Source organism: Podarcis vaucheri (genome assembly GCF_965113315.1).
Source record: "Podarcis vaucheri genome assembly, chromosome: 7".
Lineage (NCBI taxonomy): Eukaryota > Metazoa > Chordata > Lepidosauria > Squamata > Lacertidae > Podarcis > Podarcis vaucheri.
This window is the reverse complement of record NC_138765.1, coordinates 26,333,899-26,352,747: the sequence shown is the minus strand read 5'-3', so window position 1 is coordinate 26,352,747 and position 18,849 is coordinate 26,333,899. Positions and strand designations below refer to the sequence as shown.

At 48.6% G+C, this 18,849-nt stretch overlaps 1 pseudogene across 1 annotated transcript; it reads left to right on the top strand.

The window, feature by feature from the left end:
- Nucleotides 1-7,709: 7,709 nt before the first annotated feature.
- Nucleotides 7,710-9,556, top strand: LOC309535938 (inositol 1,4,5-trisphosphate receptor-interacting protein-like 1 pseudogene; annotated as a pseudogene). Its single transcript has one exon. The product of its transcript is annotated as an inositol 1,4,5-trisphosphate receptor-interacting protein-like 1 pseudogene (transcript).
- The last annotated feature ends 9,293 nt before the right edge of the window (nucleotides 9,557-18,849 follow it).

Genomic DNA, 18,849 nt, shown 5'->3' with positions numbered 1-18,849 from the left:
GGCTCTGCCCCCCAATAATCTCGGGCGCCCCTCCAGCAGAGCGCCACCGCCGCCCCTCCCCCAGCCCAAAATGCACGGGGTCGGGCTGCATGCCTCCTGCCCTCCCTCCTGAGCAAAAGCTCCACCCAATTTCCTTCGGAGCTGATTAATAGGCGCAGCACGCTCTCCCCTATTCGCTCACGAGGCACCACTTTATCTGCATATTCATGAGCTTATTTATTATTCATGAGCTTTCGCGGGCTCCCCCAATATTTTTTATAAGTCGGCGCCCCTGTATTTAGCAGAAACCAAACTGCAGCACTACAGGAACCACACCAAACACAGGTCAGAATGGAAGTTGCTGCCTCATTGCATCCCTCACTCACATCAGCCCAGCCAGCAAGGGTGGTCTCCTCTTGACTGTCAATAGCTCTCTGGGGTCTTAGGCAGAGGAGACAGGTCTTTCCCACTGAAGGTGAGAAGCATAACTCTATGACTGAGCTAGAATGTAGCCTGGTCTGGAATAAGGCAGCTTCACATCTAGCTCAGTATTGTCTATTATTCTAACTTAGGGTTGCCATATTTCATAAAGTAAAAACCAGGACACCCCAAAATTATTGAGCTTCTTTTAAGGAAACCACCAAAATTGTTGAGCCCAATGTTGTTTCAATTGACTTGCCTAAGATCCAGGAGAAAGCACTGCCTTTCAGAAATCCCCCCCCCCCCGAAGTCAATTCCGCCCTTGAAATCCCAGTAACGTCCGGGAAGATCCAGACCTATGGCAGCCCTGTTCTAACTGGCAGCAGCAGTCCAGTGTGGTGTAGTGGTTAAGAGCGGTAGTCACGTAATCTGGGTAACCGGGTTCGCGTCTCCGCTCCTCCACCTGCAGCTGCTGGGTGACCTTGGGCCAGTCACACTTCTGTGAAGTCTCTCAGCCCCACTCACCTCACAGAGTGTTTGTTGTGGGGGAGGAAGGGAAAGGAGATTGTTAGCCGCTTTGAGACTCCTGAAGGGGAGTGAAAGGCGGGATATCAAATCCAAACTCTTCTTCTTCTCTTCTTCCAGGGCCTTCTGCTGAGGGCCTTTTTTAAGCAGGAGATGCCAGAGACTGACCCTGGAACCCTTGCCTGGGCTCTGCTGCTGAGCTCTCAACCCTTCAGCTGTGGTCCCTCTGCTGCAGCTTGGTACATGCCTTTGGGCCTATCCACCAGAGGCAGAGATGGCCATAGCTGTCAACTTTTCCTTTTTTCTTGCAAGGAATCCTATTCGGAATAAGGTAATTTCCCTTAAAAAAAAAAAGGGAAACGTTGACAACTATGGAGATGGCACAGAGATGGCCATACCAGCTGGGGCAGATAGGAGTTGTAGTCCAAAACAGGTGAAGGCCACCAGGCTGGCCTTAACTCTCCCTGGTGCTTTGTCTTCTTGCCAGAGCTGAGCAGGAGCAGTCCTGGTGGCCAAGGGACCCATACAGGGCAGTGCAAGGGAAGCTGGACCTGCTTCCCTCTCCTTTTAAGGGCAGCTGTGACTGCTGGGGCAGCTGTGACTTCACAGTCAGCCAAGTAATAATGGGGGTGAGCTACCAGTGCAGCAGGCAGCAGCCAACAGGGCTGCACAAAGGCAGTGGGAGAGCTGGGGAAGGCCCAGGCTTTAAAGAGCAAGAGTGACTTGAGTATGTTGTGCTGTGCCTGCAGAGAGGAGGAGAGGCATGGAGCAGCCCTGGCTTAAGATGCCCCTTTAAGAGCTCTGCGCCTCCAGAGGTAGGAATGGAAGTGATGGAGAGGGGTGGGATTGGCCTATGTGACAGGCAGCTGGAGGCAAGCTACAAGGGTGGGCGGATGTGTAGAAACCTCTGGTGTTTGTGAAGCTGCAAGGCAGTCTGCTGTGCAAATGGGATAGGAGCCACAACCATTGCTCCTTCCACTTTCGGTCTCTCCTGCCCAACCTACCAACTGGCACGCAGCCCCTAGACTGTTGACTACAAGCAGCTTGCTTCAACAAGAACCAAGCTGCATTCCTGTACCCGTGAAAATCTACGAAAGCAAATATATATATATATGCTTTCGTAGATTTTCACGGGTACAGGAATGCAGGTTTTGGTGTCTTCGGGTGTCTTCCCGTGTAAGAGTCGGGGTGTCTGTGCGACGTTTCGACGAGGTCTCACTCGTCATCTTCAGGCTGGTGCTTTCGGCTTCTTGTTACTGGAACAGAGCAGAGTCTGGTGTTTGAGTTCCTATAAATACTGTTGAGGGGTGTGGTGTATAGCCTCCAACGTTCTGGGCAGAGAGGAAGTTCCTAGATTAGTGTGCCTTTTCTTCTTTTGTTCCTTAATTACTTGAGGGATATCTTGGGTGATTTCATGAGTGATATTCTGAATACCACTGGGTGGGTCATTAAGTGTAGATTAGTTGCTAAAGCTTTCGTGGCTTGGCTTCGTGTATAGGGGTGAGCTGTGGTTTTGTGCCTTGTGCCAGCCAGATCTGTGTAGGGATTGCAGCCAAGCCAGAGCACAACTAAATGCAGCACAGCCATCTTCTCAGAAAAACTCTTCACAAGCTCAAGAGGTCAAGACACGAAAGCTTTAGCAACTAATCTACACTTAATGACCCACCCAGTGGTATTCAGAATATCACTCATGAAATCACCCAAGATATCCCTCAAGTAATTAAGGAACAAAAGAAGAAAAGGCACACTAATCTAGGAACTTCCTCTCTGCCCAGAACGTTGGAGGCTATACACCACACCCCTCAACAGTATTTATAGGAACTCAAACACCAGACTCTGCTCTGTTCCAGTAACAAGAAGCCGAAAGCACCAGCCTGAAGATGACGAGTGAGACCTCGTCGAAACGTCGCACAGACACCCCGACTCTTACACGGGAAGACACCCGAAGACACCAAAACCTGCATTCCTGTACCCGTGAAAATCTACGAAAGCAAATATCTCACCTCTACGGGGAGGAAACCTTCCAGCTGACAAGAACCTACGAGAAACTAGAAATCCGAAGAGCCACCATCTTATGTGATCTCCTGTTCCTACGCAACTGCCGAGACAACAACTTAACTCCCACATGCTTCCAACTTAAATTCCACTCTAAAACCCCAGCTACCGAAAGGATCCTGAAACGAACTGAACTATCCCTAATCAGAAACGAAATACATAAGAAAAGATACCTACTAAACCAAACCAACAAAGATCTGCTCACTCTTCACCTCAAACTATGCAACAAAATCCACCCTGCACTCTGGGACAAATGCAAACAACTAGCCGTCTGGAGAGCTGAAACTGAGACCTCACATAAGACAGACAGACACACCAACAAACTCTACAAACTAGAGAAACGCCAGAAGCCCAGCCACCCTCCACAACAACCCATGAAACAAACAGTACATAACATATCAGACAGGATCCTCACCCCAACTGAAACCAAAGTACTCTCCAAAGGTTTCAACTTTGCAGTCGCCCCGAGACGCATCCCCACGGAAAACATCATATGCGGAGTCGAAGCTAGCCTGACCAAAATCGACCCAGATGAAGCCAATAAAATCAGACTTGAAGTCACCAACATCCTCTGCTCCAGCAAACCACCCAGAAGCAATTTACACAAAGAAGAACAGAAAGCACTCACCAACCTGAGGAAAGACAACAACATAATCATTCTCCCAGCAGACAAAGGCAACGCCACTGTTGTGATGAACACATCGGACTACCAAGCAAAACTATCAAATCTACTCCAAGACCCTACCTACCAACCTATAAAAACAGATCCCACCACCTATCTGGAAAAAACCACCAAATCCAAAATAAAAGCCTCTCCTATCAGTGAAGAAATCCAGCTAAGAATCATCCCCAGAGAAAAATCATCCAGATGCCCCAAACTCTACGGTCTCCCCAAGATACACAAAGAAGGAACACCACTCAGACCAATAGTCAGCTCCATAGGCTCACCTCTACAAAATCTCGCTAAATTTCTCGCTAAGCAACTTCAGCCCTATGCAGAATCCATCGCTTCACACGTTACTAACTCCTTCCAGTTCATAGAAACAATAAAGAAGCAATACCTACATCCCGATGACCTACTTGTGAGCTTCGATGTTGTATCTCTCTTCACTCAAGTGCCCATTAATGAAGCCTTGACAGCCATTCAAAACAAATACAACCCCCCCAAATACATCCTGGACCTGACCAACCACTGCCTAACCAACACGTACTTCATCCACAATGGACAAAGATACAAACAGATAGAAGGAGCACCTATGGGATCACCCCTCTCACCGGTCATCGCAAATTTGTACATGGAACACTTTGAAACCAATGCTTTAGACAAGTCAGAACACAAACCCAAACTTTGGCTCAGATATGTTGACGACACCTTTGTAATTTGGCCACACGGGAAAGAAAAACTAGATAGCTTCCTCATACATCTCAACAGCCTACACCCCAAAATACAATTCACTATGGAAATAGAAGACAACAACCAACTCCCCTTTCTTGACGTCCTAATCTACAAAAAACCTGATGGCTCCCTAGGACACACTATCTACCGGGAAAAAACACACACCAACCGCTACTTACATGCACAATCACACCACCACCCTGCACAAATAAACTCCGTAGCCAAGACTCTCATCTCCAGAACCAAACGCCTGGCTGACAAAGACCACTTGACAACTGAGTTACAGAATCTCTCAAATGTGTTAATCGCCAATGGATACCAGAAAAACAGGGTTACGAAACTAATCCAAAAAGAAACACCCCCCAAAAACCAAGACACAGAAGAAAACAATGGCATGGCCCTCCTTCCTTATATCAAGGGCACTACAGACAAAATCAGCAAAATCCTCCATAAACACAATATCAAAACAGCCTTCTGCACCAACCAAAAAATAGCCAATATCCTCAGAAACCCAAAAGACAAAATCCAGCTGGAAAACCAAGGGGTCTATGAAATACCCTGCAAAGTCTGCCCAGCCACGTACATTGGACAAACAAACAGACGAATAAATGCACGTATCGCAGAACACAAGAATGCCGTCAAAAAAGAAGAAAAAACTTCCTCTCTTTTCCAACACATGAAAGAAACAGGACACGAAATTAATTTTGCAGATTCCAAATTGCTCTTTAACATGGAACATCACCACAAGAGAATAATCATGGAAGCCATCGAGATAGAGAAACACCCTCACAACATGAACAAGCGTGACGACACATCCCGCCTGCCAGACATCTGGAAATTAGCCCTCCCCACAAAAACCGACACCAGAACCAGAGGCACACAGAACGCCGTCACCAATCAACCACACCAGACCCAAACCCAGACCCTCTCCACAGACATATTACAGACTCCATCCAGTAGCCAAACTATAGTGGCACCTCCGGATGCTGCACCCCCCTGCAATCCCTACACAGATCTGGCTGGCACAAGGCACAAAACCATAGCTCGCCCCTATACACGAAGCCAAGCCAGAGCACAACTAAATGCAGCACAGCCATCTTCTCAGAAAAACTCTTCACAAGCTCAAGAGGTCAAGACACGAAAGCTTTAGCAACTAATCTACACTTAATGACCCACCCAGTGGTATTCAGAATATCACTCATGAAATCACCCAAGATATCCCTCAAGTAATTAAGGAACAAAAGAAGAAAAGGCACACTAATCTAGGAACTTCCTCTCTGCCCAGAACGTTGGAGGCTATACACCACACCCCTCAACAGTATTTATAGGAACTCAAACACCAGACTCTGCTCTGTTCCAGTAACAAGAAGCCGAAAGCACCAGCCTGAAGATGACGAGTGAGACCTCGTCGAAACGTCGCACAGACACCCCGACTCTTACACGGGAAGACACCCGAAGACACCAAAACCTGCATATATAGTTCCAGTAACAAGAAGCCGAAAGCACCAGCCAGAAGATGACGAGTGAGACCTCGTCGAAACGTCGCACAGACACCCCGACTCTTACACGGGAAGACACCCGAAGACACCAAAACCTGCATTCCTGTACCCGTGAAAATCTACGAAAGCAAATATATATATATATATATATATATATATATATATATATATATATATGGGGACCACATGGTTATTACAAAAAAGCGCCCCCACATGTAATATTACAAATCAGGAATTAAGTGCCACCCTCACTCCTCCGACAATTACACTCCCCTTGCTTCCATCACATAGTACCATCCACTCAATTCTCACTTTGGCAAAACACTCAAAACATTCCACAACCCATCATCATGTCCAAATCCAGCAGTTGCAAAGACAAAAAACCAACATCTCTCACTTGGGATAACACAAACACCTTTCCCCCATCTGTTATCAAGGGAGGTTAAACCCTTCCCCACCAAGAGACCCTCACCCTGGGGGGGTGGGGTTCAGGCCCAGCCACCAACGCCCTTGAGTCTTGACCCTCACAGAACAATAATGGCGGAAGAAGAATAAACTGAAAAGGACAAATCTGAGCAGGGATAGGAATGGCTAGCACCTTCTGAGATAGCAGTTACAGTGGATGCACCACTGAGTTGGATGGCTTTAAAAGAGGACTGGACAAATTCATGGAGGAGAAGGTCACAGGGGCCACTAGCCAGGATGCCTCTGCTCTGCCTCCATGGCTGGAAGCAGAAATGCTTCGGAGTGCCAGTTGCTGGAAACAGGAAGGGGCAGTGCTCTTGCGCTCAGGTCCTGTGGTGAAGGTTTCTCACAGACTGGCCACTAGGAGAACGGGATGCTGGACTGAACCAGGCTCTTCTTGTATCCTTAACTTGCTCTTTTACTTCTTTTGCTGACTTTCACCATGGCTATCACCAGTGCTTTTTTTCTGGGGGGATGCCAGGGCACACATATCCCTAAACATTTTGTGAATCTAAGTTTGGCCTCATTGAGCGGCAGTTTTTCAATATGAGTGGGAAAATGAGAGTACCCCTGTAGTGGTTGGGAGTTACTCGTGCGTAATCCTGCTCCGTTTGAGCATTAGTTTGCCTGGTTAAACCCTCCGGACTGCACAGCCCATCTCAGCGTGGCTGCCCTTAGTCACTCGTAGAATCTGTCTGTGGGCGTTTCTTAAAGCGCTGCCAACATAAGAGTTGTTTGACGCCCAATCGTTTCCGCCTCTCACTGCGCGGGAGTCTCCTGCGCAGGGTGGGTGTGGGCAGCGGGGTGCCTGGGCTCTCCTCACTAACATCCAACAAAGAGTCCTGGAGCCCCTGCACCTCCCTGTCCCGTTGCTCTCCTGGATCCCTGGTGTTACACTTATTCCCTTCCCCTTCTTCCCAGCTGAGTCTCCCCCTAGCACTGGGACCTTCTGCAGAATCAGAGACCCTCTCCTTCTCCCGTGCCTCTGATGTCAGTTCCCTGACAACCCCTAAACATTTTTTTTTAAGAAAAAAAGCACTGGTTGCCATGGGCAAAAAGGACAATGGGAAAGCTACCTATTGCCACATTCTGAGCTGATTGACATGTGTTCTGGTATTGTTTGGGGGGGGGACTGCTTGGCTCAGTGGTGGTCTGCTGGCTGAGCCCCTTTGGCTAACACCTCTGTGCAAGCAGGTATCAGGTAATAAGTACCTGAAGGGTGGGAAGAGCAGAAACATCCCAGATGTTTCCTACCCCACCAACCCCAGTTCCTTCCCACTCCCCACAGTTACCAATACCAGGAGGGGGAAATGTACAAAATGGTAATCACTTAGCAAATAAGCTATGTTTACAATTTAATTGATATGATTTCTACTGATTGCAGGATTCAGTCTTTTCTCCAGGGCAGAATTCATGCAGCCTTGCTGAGAAATCTTCCTTGTCAACAGTTTGGATGCTTTTCTCTCTCATGTTTTTCTCCAGGGACATCTGCTTTAGAGATGGCCTTGGGCCGCCTAATCTTCCTGGCTGTGCTAGCTCTAGTTCATCGCCCCCTGATGGTCAGTGACCACACAGACTCGGCCACACTGGACCGGCTCCAGGAGCATGAGAAGCTGATGAAAACAGAAATGGGACGCCTGCAGACAGAATTTGACTGGAACTGGGACCCAAGGCAGAGCCGGGAGGATTGGGTGACAACCAATCCGGCAGCAGAGGATGGAACCTGGGATGGGTGGCACTACGTAGGGCTGGTCATTCTCATCCTGTTTGGGTGCTGCGGACACGCCATAGAGAAGGAACCCAGTTATGACTCCAGCACAGACAGCTCCAGCACCACCACCAGTGAAGAAGACTATGACGACACTGACACGGAATCCGAAGACGACGAATCCAAGCAAAAAATGCTGGAGACCTTCTATGACCAGCACATTGACCTGGAAGCCAGTGATCTGACCAACATGTGTGACTTTGTGGAGACCTTTGTGAATGACTTGCTGGAGGCTTGTCGCGGAGCCCTTCCCTACCAGAACACCCTCCCTGTGCTGGAGAACTGCATCGGGGTGGACAGTGCCTTTGAAGGATGGCACACACAGAAGCCTTCCAAAGCTTTCCGCGTTCTCGTGCCCATACAACCACCCAAGGGGCACTCTTTCCACATTGAAACTAGTAAATCTGAGGGTGCCCCAAGCACACATGGACACATCTTGGTGGAGACAGAATGTGTGTGCAAGAGAGAGAGGTTCCTGGGGGATGTGGTGTGTTTCCTTCACCATCCAGAGAAAGAACTGAGCAGTGACAAGCAAGGAATCTTCCTTATCCACGTTTTGTGCACCAGCTTCCACTTGGATGTGGAGAAAACAATCCACTGGTTCCAAGGCCTGGTGGGCAAGGCCTGGCCCAGTATCCAGCCCAAGTACGACCTTGACCTTGTGCCTCAGCCTTCTAGTTCAACATGTCGACTGAAACTGGCATTCTGGTCAGGCAAGTCGATCTCTGTTGACATCATACTCGGGGTGCAGCAAGGAGACTCCTTGGTCTTCCTGGCCACCCAACCTGCCATGATGGATCGTTTGACTGGCACCGTCTGGCAGAAGTCCTTTGCTGTCCAGGAGCTGCTCTTTTTTGAGTGGGTGAGCCAGCGAGTCCCAGAGAAGAGCTGCCACCTGAAATGTCTCCAGATCATAATCTATTTCAAAGAGTCCAGCCCATCAGAGGGGAAGAACATGGTGCTCACCAACTATCACTACAAGACTTGCCTGATGCATCTCTTGCTCTTTCAGCCCCCGTTGGACTGGGGCCCTGAGAGCTCTGCACGAAGACTTCAGGACATCATCTTGTATATGCACACCGCCCTGCAGGAGATATATCTTCAGCATTTCCTTATTGGTAACATCTCCTTGCCTATCCGGATCCCTATGCCCAGGGTCCTCCGGTGTGCAACACCCATAAATCTTTTCAGGCACTTGGCAGAGGACCCAAACCTTCATGCCAAGGCAATGAAGGAGTTTGCAGAGGTTGTACAACCAGTGAGGGCTCTGTTGACAGGGTACCGACAGTAGCAAAAGTCAGCTCTCTTAGAAAGACCAGCCTTTTGTGGCTCTTCATAGACCCACATACCCTAACAGGGTTGGAAAGGCAGAGGGCGGTGGCCAGCAATGAAACAAAGCTGGCTTAGATGTGTAGGAGCATCTCTGATCCTGGGATGGTGCCATGTGGGTATCTTTATATGCTCCAGTTCCAAAAGAATTTGCTATATTAAACTTGAAATAAAGGTTCCAGCAAACTGTGTTCTTAAATGCCTGCCAGGCCTCCAATGAAGCCACTGTGTTTCACTGCTTCTCTAGGTCTACCTTTAGAAAACCCATAAACTAACCACAGGCATCCGATGGCCACAGGGCTGCATTTGCAACTTCCCCAGCTGTTTTTTCAATGGAACATGAGATGGAAGGAGGGGTCACTAATCTGTCTTGGTCTGAAAACAAAAGAAGTGTGTCGATCCCTAACTATGGCAGCACTGTCACACTGTGTGCAGGGGCCGTACCCAACACTCGTGGTGCCTGTGGCAGAAAATCCAAAGAAATTAATTAACATGGGGCACAGCAAGCTGTTTGAACAGGGGTGGGTCGCTTCTGACCATCCATATACTGTTGGGCTCCCATCAGCCCCAACCAGCATGGCCAAGGGCTGATGGGAGTTGTAGTCCAGCAACACCTGGGGGACCACAGTCTTCCTACCACTGAGTTGGAAAGCTGTCCTGCACATGCCTCATTCAAATGAATGGGAACCACCAGAGCAGTTTTTATTCTCTTCAAAATAAGAACTGCACAATGTATCCCTGCAAAGGTTTCTGAGGACAGCAGTCTACCATGGATTCAAGGCTGGTTATGCATGCAATTTTTGAACAGCAGCCACACAATGCCCTCTTCAGAATGCCATCCTATATTATTTTCCCTTTTAGTTTCTGTGGAAAATCTAGCAAGTTAAAAAACAAAGAGCTGTGGAAATGGTAGATGTGGATATGGGGTGTGGTGGATACGAGGTGGCATTTGGATGAGGATGTGTAAAAGCTTGCATGCATGGAGAGCAGGGATTCCTAAATAAACTGTGCAGGAGCATCCAGGCACTTGTCCAGGCTTCATGTTTCCTTCAGAATGAGGCACAGGGGACGCAGGGATATGCATACCCCCAAACATTTTGTGAAGCTAAGAATGGCCTCATTGCATTTCCCCCCCAGGTTTGCGCAGCCATCCCCAAGCTAGAAGAGGGAGACGGAGCGCTCCGTCTCCCTCTTCTGCCTTCAGGGACAGCCTCCCTAGCCTCCGTGGGGCAGCAGCTTGCCCCACTGTCCCCTGAGCTTATGGGGCTGGCGATAGGGAGAAGCAAGCTTGCTTCTCCCCCCCGGCAGCCTCCAGATCAGGTCGGGGAATAGCGGGGTGACGGCGCTCCGCCTCCCCACTACCCCCCGAGCTTGTGGGGCTGGCGGGGGGGGGAGAGAAGTTAGCTTGCTTCTCCCCCCCCGCCCGCCAGCCTTCAGATCAGGTCGGGGAATAGCGGGGTGACGGCGCTCCGCCTCCCCGCTATCCCCCGAGCTTATGGGGCTGGCGATGGGGAGAAGCAAGCTTGCTTCTCCCTCCCCCCCCGCCAGCCTCCAGATCAGGTCGGTGAATAGCGTGGTGGCGGTGCTCCACCTCCCCACTATCCCCCGAGGTTGTGGGCTGCAGGCTGCTGCCCACAAGCTTTGCGAGCCAGCGGGACCTCCCGCCGGGCTTGCAAGGCTTGCGGATAGCTTCCTGAAGCCTGGAGAGCGAGAGGGGTCGGTGCGCACCGACCCCTCTCGCTCTCCAGGCTTCAGGGAAAGCCTGCATTCGCCCCATTGGACGCGCCCAGATTTCCCCTTCATTTTTGGAGGAGAAAAAGTGCGTCCTATAGGGTGAAAAATACGGTAAATTTGTAGTTTTTTTAAAAAAAAACACAATTTAAACAGTTAAAATCATTGGCAGCATTATAATGACATTTGTAATGTGAAATTGATTGTGATAAATTAGGAGTACATAATAGTTGGGAAAAGTGTAAGATGCAAAAAATTAATTTTTAAAATTTAAGAACCCATGGGAGGGAGGGAAGTCGGAAGGTTCAGAGAACCTTGTTATTGAATATATGTGTGAGAGATAAGATGTATAAAATTGGAAACTAATAAAAAAATCATTAAAAAAAATATATGTGTTGGTGCTGACCTTGAAAGCCCTAAACGGCCTCCGCCCAGTATGCGTGAAGGAGCATCTCCACCCCCATCATTGAGCCCGGACACTGAGGTCCAGCTCCGAGGGCCTCCTGGTGGTTCCCTCACTGCAAGAAACGAAGTTATAGGGAACAAGGCTGAGGGCCTTCTTGGTAGTGGCACCCGCCCTGTGGAAACAAGCAACTACCTGACTTTTAGAAGGTACTGAAAGCAGCCCTGTTTAGGGAAGTTTTAAACGTCTGATGTTTTATTATAATTTTAATTACACTCATTAATACTCAGTGGATTTTCCACGGTCAACATTTGGTTTGGAATCCATTATTATTGGAAATTGGACTTGGTTGCCAGTAGTTCCTCATTCATATTAAAGTGGGGGTTTTTTTGCGGGGTGTGTTGTATGTTCACTAGGCATTCAGACACCTCTTTATTGTCAACAAGTTTTCCATGGTGGTTTCTGACTAGGCAGAAACCAGATCCCTTTTGGGTTCCCCTTGGCAAGGCCTGCATCATACGAGGGCAGTGTAACATGGAGCAGGGACTTCTGGGTGGCTGCCCCTGTTCTGTTCTGCGTTGCTAGGGGTTGGCCTTGTATGATGCAGGACTTGCCAAGGGAACCCGAAAGGGATCTGGTTTCTGCCTAGTCAGAAACCACCATGGAAAGTTTGCCAATATCTAAAGGTGTCCAAAAGCTTAGTGAACATCTTGACTTTAAGAAAGCCGACTTCATCAAACTTAGGGAAGTGCTGGGTGAGATCCCATGGACAGTAATACTAAAAGGAAAGGGAGTTCATGATGGCTGGGAGTTTGTTAAGAGGGAGATAGTAAAAGCACAACTTCAGGCAATACCAATGAGACGGAAACATGGAAGGTGCCTAAAGAAGCCAGGGTGGCTATCTAAAGAACTTTTAACTGAGTTAAGATTAAAAAAGGATGTGTACAAAAAATGGAAAAGGGGGGAAACCACCAAAGAGGAATTCAAACAGGTGGCAAGATCCACAGGTGCTGAGATGCTCCAGGTTTCATTAGCTATAGATATAATTTGAGCCACAATTGCATTAAACGGCTGCACTTGGCTTGAAGCCTGTTCACTGGGATCGGCTTCAATTGGGCTAAAATGAATCAGTTTGCAGGTCTTTCTGCTTTTTCCACAGAAATAAGCAATCCAAGCAGTCCGGGGATCTTCTCTGTGGCACCGTACCCCCTCGTCCTTTTCCTAAACCAATTTTAGTTATAATTTTACTTAGGTGGCATTGATATTTTGATATATTGTTAGTCACATGCACACACACCTGCCCAATCATCCCTTCATTAAGCGAATTGCTGGTTAGAAGCCCAACCTAACTGGGTGATGTTCTGTCATTGAAGGCCAATGGTATGAGATGTCTACTGATGACTGGGGAAATTTGTGTTTTTGACTGAGTTGCCAAGCAGGATTTGGGAAAGGTGACAACCTTCAGGTTGAGGAGAAGGGCAGGTAGGGTGTGTATTTGTGAAAAGTCACAGTTGGTAGTTAAAGAGATTTGAGTTGGCTGAAGGTGAAGACTCCTTCAGGGTCTCTCATTGGATCTGCTGACTTGAAGGGGTGTCTCTGTTAACCAAATTGAGTGGTTAATGTGCATAACCACCAGTCATTGTGCACATTCACCAGGCTTCATAGAGAATGTGTGCATGATCTATCATTGAGGAGGTGATTATGCACATTTCCCAGTCAATGTACATAATCTCCAATAGGACTATGGGAATGTGCATTTCTCAGTTGTGTTTTGTATATTCTCTGACCATTTCTGCTTTATGCCTGGTGGCCAGCTGTTCTGCACATTAACTGCTCATCTTACCCCCAACATCTCTTTGCTACCACTTGTGTTCTGCTTGCGTATTATCAATAAACATACATTACAGAAAGCTGTATATAGCTGCGCAGCCTGCATTCGCTCCATAAGACTCACACACATTTACCCTTACTTTTTAGGAGGGGAAAAGTGAGTCTTATAGAGCAAAAAATACAGTAACTCCTGGAAATGGAGAATACACACAATATACTGAGCGTGCTAGAATTTTGAATGCCTCTCTTTATCAATATTTCCCTATATCAGTGAAGAGCAAAAATGAAGGATGAATGGTGATACAATGGAATATAGGGAAAGAGGAGGTAAACTGTTTCCCTCCCCCAAGCTGCAGCAGCAGGTCTCTTTCATTGACACTGTTGTTTGACCCTGGGGTGCAATCGGAGCAAGTGAGTGATCTAGATTTTTTTGTATGAGTTTGTTCCATATATCTGGTGCAATGGGACATTACCTTGAAACAAATGAATAGACACATATTCTGCAGATTATTAATCCGGTCCAACCCCCTGTTCAATGCATTATCTACAATGCAGGATGCAATTAGGTAAAAGTAAAACGTAAAGGACCCCTGGACAGTTAAGTCTAGCTCATCTCGCTTTCAGGCCGAGGGTGCTGGCGTTTGCCCACAGACAGCATTCCAGGTCATGTGGCCAACATGACTAAACAGCTTCTGGTGCAACGGAATACCGTGGTGGAAACCAGAGCGCACGGAAACGCCGTTTACCTTCCCGCCGTAGTGGTACCTATTTATCTATTTGCACTGGTGAGCTTTTGTACTGCTAGGTTGGCAGAAGCTGGGACAGAGCAACAGGAGCTCACCCCGTCAAGGGGATTCAAACTGCCGACCTTCTGAATGGCAAGCCGAAGGGGCTCAGTGCTTTAGACCACAGCGCCGCCTGCAACTACAGCATCCTTGGCAGATACGTAGTTATCCAGCCTCTGCTTAAATACCTCCAGCCAAGGATTGCCCACCACCTTTTGAGGCAGTCTGTTCCACAGCTCTTACGGTTTGGAAGTTTCTGTGAAGCTGCCCAGTGCCCAAGGGGCCAAGTGCACTGTGTGATATTTCTGAACCGGCAGTTTAGCTTGAAGCTGCACAGAATTTGTGGAAGGCTTCCAGACCTCAGGTGCCCCCCCCCCTTTAAATCAGGCACATGATTTAAAGAAGAGGCGGTCAACCTCATACCCTCCAGCTTTCCTCAGATGAAAATACAGTGGTACCTCAGGTTAAGAACTTAATTTGTTCTGGAGGTCCGTTCTTAACCTGAAACTATTCTTAACCTGAAGCACCACTTTAGCTAATGGGGCCTCCTGCTGTCACCGCGCCACCGGAGCACGATTTCTGTTCTCATCCTGAAGCAAAGTTCTTAACCTGAGGTGCTATTTCTGGGTTAGTGGAGTCTGTAACCTGAAGCGTATGTAACCCGAGGCATAGGCGCGACTCCATGGGGCCTGAGGGGGCCCGAGCCCCCTCAAAAATTCGTTTGGGGGGGCTCTGCCCCCCCCAAGAATCTCGGGCGCCCCTCCAGCAGAGCGCCACCGCCGCCCCTCCCCCAGCCCAAAATGCACAGGGTCGGGCTGCATGCCTCCTGCCCTCCCTCCCGAGCAAAAGCTCCACCCAATTTCCTTCGGAGCTGATTAATAGGCGCAGCACGCTCTCCCCTATTCGCTCACGAGGAGGCGGTGCCACTTTATCTGCATATTCATGAGCTTATTTATTATTCATGAGCTTTCGCGGGCTCCCCCAATATTTTTTATAAGTCGGCGCCCCTGTATTTAGCAGAAACCAAACTGCAGCACTACAGGAACCACACCAAACACAGGTCAGAATGGAAGTTGCTGCCTCATTGCATCCCTCACTCACATCAGCCCAGCCAGCAAGGGTGGTCTCCTCTTGACTGTCAATAGCTCTCTGGGGTCTTAGGCAGAGGAGACAGGTCTTTCCCACTGAAGGTGAGAAGCATAACCCTTTGACTGAGCTAGAATGTAGCCTGGTCTGGAATAAGGCAGCTTCACATCTAGCTCAGTATTGTCTATTATTCTAACTTAGGGTTGCCATATTTCATAAAGTAAAAACCAGGACACCCCAAAATTATTGAGCTTCTTTTAAGGAAACCACCAAAATTGTTGAGCCCAATGTTGTTTCAATTGACTTGCCTAAGATCCAGGAGAAAGCACTGCCTTTCGGAAATCCCCCCCCCCCCCCGAAGTCAATTCCGCCCTTGAAATCCCAGTAACGTCCAGGAAGATCCAGACCTATGGCAGCCCTGTTCTAACTGGCAGCAGCAGTCCAGGGCCTTCTGCTGAGGGCCTTTGTGCCACCTCTTACCTGATCCTTTTTTAAGCAGGAGATGCCAGAGACTGACCCTGGAACCCTTGCCTGGGCTCTGCTGCTGAGCTCTCAACCCTTCAGCTGTGGTCCCTCTGCTGCAGCTTGGTACATGCCTTTGGGCCTATCCACCAGAGGCACAGGTGGCCATAGCTGTCAACTTTTCCTTTTTTCTTGCAAGGAATCCTATTCGGAATAAAGTAATTTCCCTTTAAAAAAAAGGGGGGGGGGAACGTTGACAGCTATGGAGATGGCACAGAGATGGCCATACCAGCTGGGGCAGATAGGAGTTGTAGTCCAAAACAGGTGAAGGCCACCAGGCTGGCCTAAACTCTCCCTGGTGCTTTGTCTTCTTGCCAGAGCTGAGCAGGACCAGTCCTGGTGGCCAAGGGACCCATACAGGGCAGTGCAAGGGAAGCTGGACCTGCTTCCCTCTCCTTTTAAGGGCAGCTGTGACTGCTGGGGCAGCTGTGACTTCACAGTCAGCCAAGTAATAATGGGGGTGAGCTAGCAGTGCAGCAGGCAACAGCCAACAGGGCTGCACAAAGGCAGTGGGAGAGCTGGGGAAGGCCCAGGCTTTAAAGAGCAAGAGTGACTTGAGTATGTTGTGCTGTGCCTGCAGAGAGGAGGAGAGGCATGGAGCAGCCCTGGCTTAAGATGCCCCTTTAAGAGCTCTGCGCCTCCAGAGGTAGGAATGGAAGTGATGGAGAGGGGTGGGATTGGCCTATGTGACAGGCAGCTGGAGGCAAGCTACAAGGGTGGGCGGATGTGTAGAAACCTCTGGTGTTTGTGAAGCTGCAAGGCAGTCTGCTGTGCAAATGGGATAGGAGCCACAACCATTGCTCCTTCCACTTTCGGTCTCTCCTGCCCAACCTACCAACTGGCACGCAGCCCCTAGACTGTTGACTACAAGCAGCTTGCTTCAACAAGAACCAAGATACATTATATAAAAAAGACAAATCCCACATTCAACACAGCTGTTAATGATAAAATCCTACATTGGTAGTAACACAATTAAGCAGCAAATCTCTAAAAACTAAAAAACAAAAGTGAATTATTTGCAAAATTAAAATATATCGGAATGCAGCTGATATATATATGTGTGTGTGTGTGTGTGTGTATATATATATATATATATATATATATATGCTTTCGTAGATTTTCACGGGTACAGGAATGCAGGTTTTGGTGTCTTCGGGTGTCTTCCCGTGTAAGAGTCGGGGTGTCTGTGCGACGTTTCGACGAGGTCTCACTCGTCATCTTCAGGCTGGTGCTTTCGGCTTCTTGTTACTGGAACAGAGCCCTGTTCCAGTAACAAGAAGCCGAAAGCACCAGCCTGAAGATGACGAGTGAGACCTCGTCGAAACGTCGCACAGACACCCCGACTCTTACACGGGAAGACACCCGAAGACACCAAAACCTGCATATATATATATATATATATTTGCTTTCGTAGATTTTCACGGGTACAGGAATGCAGGTTTTGGTGTCTTCGGGTGTCTTCCCGTGTAAGAGTCGGGGTGTCTGGGCCTTCGGATTTCTAGTTTCTCGTAGGTTCTTGTCAGCTGGAAGGTTTCCTCCCCGTAGAGGTGAGATATTTGCTTTCGTAGATTTTCACGGGTACAGGAATGCAGGTTTTGGTGTCTTCGGGTGTCTTCCCGTGTAAGAGTCGGGGTGTCTGGGCTATATATATATATATATGGGGACCACATGATTATTACAAAAAAGCGCCGCCACATGTAATATTACAAATAAGGAATTAAGTGCCACCCTCACTCCTCCGACAATTACACTCCCTTGCTTCCATCACATAGTACCATCCACTCAATTCTCACTTTGGCAAAACACTCAAAACATTCCACAACCCATCATCATGTCCAAATCCAGCAGTTGCAAAGACAAAAAACCAACATCTCTCACTTGGGATAACACAAACACCTTTCCCCTATCTCTTATCAAGGGAGATTAAACCTTTCCCCACCAAGAGACCCTCACGCTGGGTGGTGGGGTTCAGGCCCAGCCACCAACGCCCTTGAGTCTTGACCCTCACAGAACAATAATGGCGGAAGAAGAATAAACTGAAAAGGACAAATCTGAGCAGGGATAGGAATGGCTAGCACCTTCTGAGATAGCAGTTACAGTGGATGCACCACTGAGTTGGATGGCTTTAAAAGAGGACTGGACAAATTCATGGAGGAGAAGGTCACAGGGGCCACTAGCCAGGATGCCTCTGCTCTGCCTCCATGGCTGGAAGCAGAAATGCTTCTGAGTGCCAGTTGCTGGAAACAGGAAGGGACTGTGCTCTTGCGCTCAGGTCCTGTGGTGAAGGTTTCTCACAGACTGGCCACCAGGAGAACGGGATGCTGGACTGAACAAGGCTCTTCTTGTGTCCTTCACTTGCTCTTTTACTTCTTTTGCTGACTTTCACCATGGCTATCACCAGTGCTTTTTTTCTGGGGGGATGCCAGGGCACGCATATCCCTAAACATTTTGTGAATCTAAGTTTGGCCTCATTGATCAGCAGTTTTTCAATATGAGTGGGAAAATGAGAGTACCCCTGTAGTGGTTGGGAGTTACTCGTGCGTAATCCTGCTCCGTTTGAGCATTAGTTTGCCTGGTTAAACCCTCCGGACTGCACAGCCCATCTCAGCGTGGCTGCCCTTAGTCACTCGTAGAATCTGTCTGTGGGCGTTTCTTAAAGCGCTGCCAACATAAGAGTTGTTTGACGCCCAATCGTCTCCGCCTCTCACTGCGCGGGAGTCTCCTGCGCAGGGTGGGCGTGGGCAGCGGGGTGCCTGGGCTCTCCTCGCTAACTTCCAACGAAGAGTCCTGGAGCCCCTGCACCTCCCTGTCCCGTTGCTCTCCTGGATCCCTGGTGTTACACTTATTCCCTTTCCCTTCTTCCCAGCTGAGTCTCCCCCTAGCACTGGGACCTTCTCCTGCAGAATCAGAGACCCTCTCCTTCTCCCGTGCCTCTGATGTCAGTTCCCTGACAACCCCTAAACATTTTTTTTTAAGAAAAAAAGCACTGGTTGCCATGGGCAAAAAGGACAATGGGAAAGCTACCTATTGCCACATTCTGAGCTGATTGACATGTG